The sequence below is a fragment of the Dama dama genome, chromosome 8 (genome assembly GCF_033118175.1).
Source record: "Dama dama isolate Ldn47 chromosome 8, ASM3311817v1, whole genome shotgun sequence".
Lineage (NCBI taxonomy): Eukaryota > Metazoa > Chordata > Mammalia > Artiodactyla > Cervidae > Dama > Dama dama.
Genome location: NC_083688.1, coordinates 53,709,942 through 53,717,667, shown reverse-complemented (window position 1 = coordinate 53,717,667; position 7,726 = coordinate 53,709,942).

Sequence of the window (7,726 nt, the reverse complement as noted above, 5' to 3'; positions counted from 1 at the left end):
GTACAGCTCCCTAGAACTCCTTTCTTTCTGCTAAATTGGACGCTGTCTGTTTTGAACTGATTTTGCTCAAACTCTTAAAATTTTTAATATGCCTCAGTTTATCTTTTAACACATGAGAGCATTGATCCTGTACTTCCTCTCATCTGTGTATTTTCTCTAAATCAGACAAAGATCCAATCTCTGCATCCATAATGAATGTGACCTGGAAAAGACGTAAATCTGGTGTTTGCCACTAGCCCTCTCCATTAATGAGTAAAATGTATCCAGCTAACAATTGTGCTAAATAAACTAACTCTGTGAAGACCACAAAGCACAAGGTTCTCAATGTGTGGATTTTTCCAACATAACAAATCATAACATAGTCCTTTAAATGAAGGACTTAAAAGTGACAATTCTCTAAGGAGGAGGAGGTGTAAAATTCTCAAAGCTCTCTGTCAGTTACTCTCTGGCCCAGGACTCTATTGATTTAAAGCACAAAGTTGAATCTGAAACTTCATAGCAAGCCATCTGCTTTTTGTAAAGAATTGTAGAAGTTGTTCTGAATCAGGTTGTTCAAGAGAGTTTCCATGAGCGCCAGAGGAAAAGACCCTGAGACATAGCAGAAGCAGAATGGAAAAATGGTAATGCCTCACAATCTTCATTGGTCCTGACTGTCCTTTTCACTCCAGAAACCATGCGCACCCTCCCAAGTTCAGTCCGTAGAAGTGCTTTGGTACCTTCCATTCCCCTACAGCGGGTGAGGGCTATGAAGAGGAGGAGCCTGAAAGGACAAAGGACTCTAAGGGCTGTATTTTCCAGCAATTTTTTCTCTTAAAGCTGTGCTTTTCAAAAACTGCAGGAGTGACTGCATGTAAATAGCCCTCTCTAATGGATGTCTGTTACCACTGACTCTTTTCAAATTTAATCCATTAAGTGCCTTCCCTAGAAAAAGGATACAAAACCCCACAATGCACAGGGTCAACCATAGAGAATAAAACACACCCTGAATGGGGCAAAGTGAGAAGAGAAATCCAAACAGCCTCAGATGGTAAAGGGCTCTTTGTAAAAAATTTTTTCAGAAGGAAAGCTAAATCAGGAGCCTGATGCTTATACTAATGTTTTTCACTCCTTTTTCCCCTCCTCCCTCAGGAAGGAAGTCATTCAGGACACAAGCAGGCTTTTATCCCGGGCTTCTTATCATTAACCAGAGGAGCCTGTGCTAGAAATGAGATTCAGAGCCACAGCCAGGAAAGGCTGTTTCCTTAATTGAGCACCTCCCGTTTGAAGCCCTGTCTCCCTGATGGAGCCTGGAGCTGACTGGGTCCCTCTGGCCAAGATCAAGCATGTATAATCTCTTGCACACCACAAGCAGATGCTCCAAGACGTGGAGCCTTTTTGAAAGGTCTTTTATGAGATTTCTCAGCCCTGCACGTGTCGGGCAGGCGGCGGGAGAAGCAGTTTTCAGAAAAGTCACTGATCAAAGGGTTCGAGATTTTAGGCATTTCAGGGCTTTCCTGCCAGATTTACCTCAGTTAAAACTCTGCAATTCTGAGGGATTCTCGGCACTTTGAGGATGTTCTCCAGCATCCTTCCCCTGCCCTGTCCCCTCTGCCAGGCTTAAGGACCCCTTCTCTGCCAATTCCTACAGTTTATGGAAATTAAAATGAGTATTCTTTGATATGTCATCTTGTTTGGGTTATTTGGAGATACACAAGGCTGTCAGGAATCCTAGGAGAGTGTTCAACAGGTGAAGCTAACACCACATTTGGAGTTGATTTGGGGGAAGGGACTATTTTTAAAAATCAGCCAAGCTCATATGTTGTTGGAATTGATTAGACTCTGAATTCAAATGTCCTCTGTAAGTGAGGGTAATAGCAGATATAATGACAGGATTGTCATGGAATTAGATGATGTTAACCATGAGAAGTCACTAGCATAAATGTTCTGAAGGGCTCAGAAATGTTTATTATTAGCTTAGTATTAGTTCGTTATTACCCCTGTGGTTGGAAGAGCCTTTAGCTAGAGACTAGACTGTCTAAGCCTAACACAGAGTTACTAAAGCACAAGAATCAAGGCTTTGTCATTTATGTCATTTATGGTCATTTATGGTCATGCAATATCTCCTGGGTGGATAAACTAGATTATTTTAAACACACAATGCTGGGCTCCTGCTGTCCCACCATGGCCCTGGCCACTCCTCCTCTCCCACTTCCTGCTCCATCTTCTCTATGCCCACTACCCCTTCCTTTTTGCCATTCTGTCCCCTACATTCAGCAAAACCCCCAAACCAGACCAGTCTAATCATGTGCATTCTTTTTCTTCAGCCTGAGCTGCTAAGTTTTATAAAGAAGTCCTTGCTGCTCAGACAGAGGTCACCACAGCATCACAGATTCTGATGTCAGCAGGAAATGTCTCCATGTGTCTCCAGTCCACATGGCATAAAGTTCATACTGGGCTTCCCCGGTGGCTCAGACGGTGAAGAATCGCTTGCAGTGCGGGAGACCTGGGTTCCATCCCTGGGTTGGGAAGATCCCCTGGAGGAGGGCATGGCAACCCACTCTAGTGTTCTTGCCTGGAGAATCCGCAAGGACAGAGGAGCCTGGCAGCTTACTCCATGCGGTGGCAAAGAGTTGGACACGACTGAGCGACTAAGCACAGATCTCATAGAGTTCACACTCCTCAAACCCTAGCCCACCTTCTCCTACCTCCTCAGCAGATGACCTGGTCTCTTTGGTTACTGAGGAAAGGGAGGCCACCGGGCAGAGATCCCGCAACCCACTGCTTATCGGTCTACACACTGACTGCCGCCCAGACTCACCCTTCCCCATCCTCTAAGGCACTGGGCCATCTTTTTCGCTTGTGCTCAGGATCCCATCTTCTGCATCGTATTCTCTGTTAAACTTCCTAAATGTACTTAGCCACATTCCTCTCTCCCTTTCTCTCCTTCTCTTTCTCTTACACACACACACACACACACACCCCACACCCTCTTTCTCTCTCATCTGTCTACATTTCTTTTATTCTGGCTTCTGCCTTATCCTGCCTTCTTCCCTTACTGGCCAAGCTTCCTGAAAAGCCTCCCGCATCACCTCTGTTCTCACAGTATACTCACTCCTACAGGCCGGCTTCGCCTTCTGCCTTCCCCACACTGAGTCTACCTCGCCGCCAGGTTGAAAAGGCCCTCCCCAGGCTCTGTGATGCTGGCTCTGTCTGCAGCGTTTCCTGTCAACTTTCCTGACAATACTCTCTGCTGACTTCCATGACAGCACTCCATGCTAGTTCTCTCAACTCTTCAATCACACCTTTTCAGACTCCTAATTGACTGACTGCCCCTTATCCATTAGTAGCCCTCCCTGGGTTCTGGCTTCTCACTCCGCACATTCTCCCTGATTATCTTATCCTCACTCCCAGCTGGAACCACCACCTCACTCCAACCCAGATCACTCTTTTAAGCTCTAACTGCTCACACATGCTTATGGGACACATCTGCTTAGTTGTTCCACAGGCACCTCAAAATCACCATCTTGTTAACCAGTTTTCCTGTCCTCTTACCTAAACCCAGTCTCATCTCCCCCATCAAATCAGTCACCAAAGGTAGTTGGTTCTCCCTCCTAATTTTTCCTTTTTCAGCTCTCCATCCAATAGTCACTGCTTAGTGCAGGAGTCTATTTTTTTTGCCTAGGTGCAACAGCCCCAAATTCATCTGTCTCTGGTCCTGCTACATGCCCCCCATTCCCCAACAACATTCCCTTCAGGAAGAGCTTTCCACAACGAGATTTCATAGCCTCTTGGGTCCTTCATGATCTCCTCTAAAAACCCAAAGGGGTGGGTCTCTGCAACTCTGATTTCACTATATGATCCTAACCTTTCTGGCTACAGGTGAATGGCTTGAGAAACAAATATGATCCAAGCTGAACCAATCAAATTCTACTAAGAATTTACAATGAGGACCCAGAAGATTCTAAACAGGTATGTCAGCATTTAAACTGAATGAGTATTCACTAGGCGATTTTTGTTTTCTTCCATTTTCTGTGTTTTCTTAACTAAACAAATCAACATATAACAGTTTTGTAAGAAGACAACAAAAACCTTGCTATTGGTTTTAAAATAAAAACTGTAGGATTTTATTTTGTACTCTCAAGTCAATTCTCATTCAAATGCTTACTTATATGAAATAAAGAGAACAGATTGACCATTAACAATAATATTTACTTGTGTAGTCAAAATAATCTCAGGTCATAGGAATTAAGGATTTCTTCCTATTAAATTCCTTCACTGCTTTCCTTCTTTTCCTACTGTTTTTCTGGTGGGCCTCCTATAAAATCTTTGAGCTTCTACACAGAGGCGGTAGTGGTTGGTTAAAAGTCTGGGCTTTGGGACCAAACAAATGTAGATTAAAATCCTAGCTTTACCCTCAACAGGGTAATTGCGGACAATCTACTTAATATCTTGTGTCTCAGATTCTTTCTGTGTGAAACAGGAAGATAAAGCCTGTGTCTCAAGATTGCAGTGAAGTTTATATGGCATTGTGTATATAAAGGTCTTGACACAGATTAAGCATACAGTAAGTAATATTACAAAAAAATCTGTCAACTTGCTGGAGCCCTACCATCCTTAGTGATTGTTGCTGATCTCTAGCCCTCAGTGCCCCTGGTCCTGTTCCTCAGTCAATCTGGCCCTCACTCTTGGCTCGAACAGTTCTCCTTTTCAAGATCAGAGACTCTGAGGTCTACATATTAAAAAATTGCCCTTCTTTCACTGGACAGATGGGGCCTGGGTAGAGGATGGGGAGGACATGGGTATGTCAAGAAGTATTCCCAGCCAGACTTCCCAAGGAGAGACAGGGCACACCAGTGTGGTCCTATACAATGCATCCCCCACTCCCACCCTGCTCCTCCAACTTCAACTCCTACTCTTTTCCTGCTGGTTTAATGATCTCCTATCACACTGTCTTTTTTGTTCTTCTTCAGACCCACCATGAATGCTCCTGCCTTGAGGCCTTCACCTCTGCTGTCTCCCCTGCCTCTTGCCTTGCTCTTACTTGGCTGGCTCCTGGTCTTCACTCCGTTCTCTGCTCAAATACCAGCCGTGCCCTCTCTGCACACTATTTAAGACAGTTCTTTTCCCCCAGGTAACCTCTGTCACCCTGCTTTATATTCACAGAGCACCCATTGCTATCTAAAAGTATGCTGTTTATTTGCCTACCTGTGTGCAGGCTAATGAAGGCGAAGTCTTTGTCTTTTCGTTTGCTACTGCTAAGTATGATGTCTGAAATATAATAGGCCTTCAATAAATATTTGTCAGACAACTAAATAAAATGTTAGAACAATCAGAAAGTATGTCAGCAATATATATAGTCAGCTAAAAATACGTGGGCTTGGGAACTTGGTAGAAATGATAGGTTTGTAACTAATAAAAAGAAACCAGAAGGGTACGCCAAGAATAGGAGTTGATAAGGTAAAAGATATGTGCTAGAATGACTTAAGACAAGTTCAGATGACAATTTAGACAATTTAGAATAGAGGGAAATTGTTATTTGGGAGAAAAAAAACAGGGGTGGGGGAAATGCAGAGATGGTAATGGTGATGGTGACTGTGCTGGTAAATTCAGACTGTTGTGTACAGCCGTAGAGGCTGTGCGCCGCACAAAAAGCATCGCATCTAAACTGTCATCATTCCCAATGGGAAGCTTCCAGCCTCTATTCCTCCCGCTCCTTTTCGTCTCCTCTCTCCCTCTCTCCAGTTACGCACATGTTGCAGTACTTAAAGGCGTTTCACATTTCACTAAGGCTCTATCCGTTGTTTCGCATGTGCTTTTCTTCTTCAGACTGAACCATCTCCATCTATCTTCAACTTTTCTGATTCATTATTCTGTGAGCTCGCATTTATTGTTGAGCCCCTCTAGTGAAGTTTTCATTTCAGTTATTGTATTTTCATCTTGAGAATTTCCATTTGATTTTTTAAAAATAATTTCTATCCTTTTATTAATGTTTTCTATTTGATGAGACATTATCACCATATCTTTTTTTTAAAAGCGTGGTTTCCTTTAGTTCTTTGAATATCTTTATAATGATTGCTTTGAAGTCTGTATAATCCAACATCTGGGCCCTATCAAGGCAGATCTTGTTGTCTGCTCTTTCATTCCCTATGGATGGGTCACATTTTCCTCTTTCTATGCCTGTGTTGTAATTTTTTTTGTTGGAAACTGTATGTTTTAGGTAACAGCAATCGTAGCAACTCTGGATTCCAATTTCCCTCTCTTGTCTCTGGAGCTTGTTTTTATAGTTTGTTTGTTTAGTAACTTGGTTAGACTATTTTAGTGAAGTCTGTTTCCCGCTCTGTCTCACCCTCTGGTAGTGTTACTCCTGAGAGGGTGAAAACTTGGGTGTGTACAGATCCACCCTGGAATGACAGTGGGTTTGGCAAGCTGAATGAGGCCAGTCTCCTACAAATGAGAAATGGGAGACTTGTCAGCAGGAGGGCCCCACTGTTCTACTCCATCTTATACTTTGTTTTAAATAAAGTCGATTTCTTTAAGAAGCGCATGGGGGCTCCCATTTCTTATGGAGTTTGTCTCCCCCAGGTCAAAACCTCTAAGCCACGACTCCGGGTGCTGGGAAGGGCAAGAGCCTCTCCTCTTCTCAGCTTGTCTTTTCCAGGGTAAAGCCTCAACCCCATCAGTGAGTTGGGATGAAGGTGATCACATTCCAGGGTTCTTGTTCCATGCCTGGGTTAGAGCCCTGTCTTCTAAGTGGTAGCTGAGTTTCAGAAGAGACCCCAGCCTCTCAGCCACACTCACAAGAAATCTAGCCTCTTTAACTCAGAGCTGGAAGGGAATAAGACATGCTCTCCTGGTGAGATGGAGTAACTCTTGATAGGGAGCTGAGGGCAGAGGAAGTCCCATCTTCTTGGCTACACCTGCGTATAGTGGAATTTCCATTCAGCTGAGCTGCAGGGGAAGCGGTGGGCAGGTGGGGGAGGGGGCAAGGGGGGATGAGGGAAGAAATGTGTTGTTGATTCAGATGCCTCAGGATCTCTCTGATTTTGAAATAAATTTTTAGTAAATTTTCTTGAGTAAAGAAAGGTTTCCTCATTTAGGACAATTTCCAGAAACTTTAAATGTGGTTTCTGTTGTTTTAATAGTCTTCACTAGTTTTGCTTATTCCTCTGGGAACTGGGTCTGCAGAATTCCTCATGCTGACGTCCTTGTATCTGCATCCTTGCAGGCTTGTATCTTTATGATAATAAACACTTTCTGGCAAATGGCTGTAAGACATATTATTCTAGCAAACTCAACATGTTCCAAAACTTTCCATCAAATGAAAGTCATGTCTTGGGGAAGGTATACATTTTCTTGATTTGTATAGAGGCTCCTTTAGGTCAAGCCTTGGCCTTGGTGGTGAAGGCTAGGGGGTGGAAGTATAATGTGATTGGAGGTGGATGTGGAGGTGGTGTCAGGACACCATAGTATGGTGTCAGGACTGTTGCATTTGACTGTGCGTGTTATTTACTGTGCAGCTATAGGGTCATCATAGATTTATATTTGTTATTATGATTCTGCAGGAGTGTTTCCCATTTGCTCCTCCTGGTCTATCTTCCCACTTCATCACCTTGCTCTGTGTCCAACAAATTGATCTGTATGAGCTGTCTCAATGGGTCACTCCACTCTCTGGCTTCTGGTTGAATTCAGAGAAAATCAGAGGGTAAAAAGAATGTGAGAGCATTTCTTCTTCCCATTCTCTTTGCTA